The 1,944-nt window shown below is 51.2% G+C and overlaps 1 protein-coding gene across 1 annotated transcript in view; it reads left to right on the top strand.

Annotated features, from left to right (window-relative positions):
- The first annotated feature begins 529 nt into the window (after window positions 1-529).
- Window positions 530-1,944, top strand: part of S100A2 (S100 calcium binding protein A2) — a 7,183-nt gene continuing 5,768 nt past the window's right edge. The window contains exon 1 of the mRNA XM_008070539.1: window positions 530-570. The gene's annotated coding sequence lies outside the window, so the exon portion shown is untranslated. The remainder of the gene's footprint in view (window positions 571-1,944) is intronic.

Below are 1,944 nucleotides of genomic sequence, written 5' to 3' on the forward strand. Positions count from 1 at the left end.
CCGCCAGGTGCTGCCCTGGCTATCGCCGGCAATGCTGCTGTCTCTCCTTAGACCTTTCTCTGGTTCCTTTCCTCCCTCCGGGTCCCTGTGTTCCAGATCTGTCTTTCTTTGGCCTCTCTTTACCCCCTCAGTTCCCTTTTATGGTTCCTCACCCCCTTTTCCTCTCTGCCTTTTCCATCCAACTGCCTCTTTGTCCCTGTCTCCCTCCCTGCCTGCTGGGGAGTTTGCTTAGCTCCCTCACCTTCCAGGGAGCTGGATGTTTCCTGCAGTCACTCCGCAGGGATTTGTGGTTCCCTGAAGCTCTGTTTTCCGACCCGTTGTCTCAGTTCCCCTCCTGGGATCCAGAGGAGAAGTTATTGTTTGGTAGCATAATCAGTGGTGTGGTGCACCCCCACCCCTGCTCCTAAACACTACCCCAGGGACCCCTGTTGTCATTCAGTAACCACAAAAAACCCTGGTTGACACCCGGTGCGGGTGAGATCCTTAGCTCACGCAGAAATGAATAAGACCCAGTCCCCGCCCAGTGAGCTCACCGTGTGGGGGTGAGGGCGAGAGAAAACAAGTACACAGGTGATTCAGTCGAAATCAGAATGCCCTGCGAACATAAGAGAAAGACAAAAGAAGTGCTTTGTACAGGACAGAACAGGTAGAGGCTGAATCTCGTTGGATCCCAGGAAGGCTACTTTAGAGTAGGCGGCATTTAACTGGGCTTTTTTTTTTTTTTAAGAGACAAGGTCTCACTCTGTTTGTTGCCCAGGCTGGAGTGCAGTGGTGCAATCATTAGTGTTAGGTCAGACCAGACGGGGGTAGGGGGTCTGCCATCCAGTGCCATGTGAGAGATGTGAAGAATTGCACAGAAGTTGGATTGGAAAATATCATTTATTTATAAGGGGCTGGGGGGCGGGGAGAGAGAGAGAGAGAGAGAGAGAGAGAGAGAGAGAGAGAGAGAGAGAGGATTCACCTCCTCAAGGTAGGGGAGGGGGCCTCGGGAGGGGGCCAAACACGGAGGCCGTAGTTAAAAGAGCCACGTGACCAGATCTTAGCAAAGTAATGGCAAATGGCTGTTTGTTTGGGGTTGAGGCTGAATGCTTTTATTTTTAAAATTTTTTTTATTTTTATTTTTTTGAGTTGCAGTCTTATTCTGTTGCCCAGACTGGAGCGCAGAGGCCGCTCCTGGCCACCGCAGCCTCTACCTGCTGGGCTCCGGCGATCCTTCCGCCTCAGCCTTCTGAGTAGCCAGAATTACAGGCGCGCGCTACCACGCCAGGCTAATTTTTGATTTATTGTGGAGATGAGGTCTCACCAAGTTGCCCAGGCGGGTCTCGAACTCGCGGGCTCAGGCAGTCCACTCACCTCAACCTCCCAAGGCGCGGGGTTACAGGCTGAGCTACCAAGCCGGCTAGAGGCTGAATGCTTTTAAACCTTCCCTTTGATGGGGGCAGGTCGTTAAAGTGATTGGGTGGTGGTCTTTTTCATGTCATCACAAGGGGCAGGTGAGCACAGTATTGACATCAGGTGATGGACTGCAGGCAGATGGGTGGGTTAGTCACATGATTGCTGCCATGGTGATGGGGTCTGTGTCATGAAGGGCTGATGAGATTAACTTGGGTCTTATGGGTGGAGGCAAATACTTTAAATAGAAAAACTAATAGTATAAAACAAGCTGGGGAGGGGTTGTAAAACAATGATCAATAGCTACCTCTGAGAAACCGGTTCTGTCCTTGTTTAGAGGGCAAGCTAGGCAATGTTAAGAGAATATGACAGAACTAGGCAGTGTCACAATGGCTGCTCTTTGGGTGTATCAACTCCATCTTGGTTCTTTGTGTTTTTTTTTGAGTTGGAGTCTCACTCTGTTGCCCAGACTGGAGTGCAGTGGCCGCTCCTAGCCACCGCAGCCTCAACCTGCTGGGCTCCAGCGATTCTTCCGCCTCAGCCTTCCAAGTA

This window comes from Carlito syrichta, unplaced genomic scaffold (genome assembly GCF_000164805.1).
Source record: "Carlito syrichta isolate Samal-C Ts95f unplaced genomic scaffold, Tarsius_syrichta-2.0.1 Scaffold111653, whole genome shotgun sequence".
Classification (NCBI taxonomy): domain Eukaryota; kingdom Metazoa; phylum Chordata; class Mammalia; order Primates; family Tarsiidae; genus Carlito; species Carlito syrichta.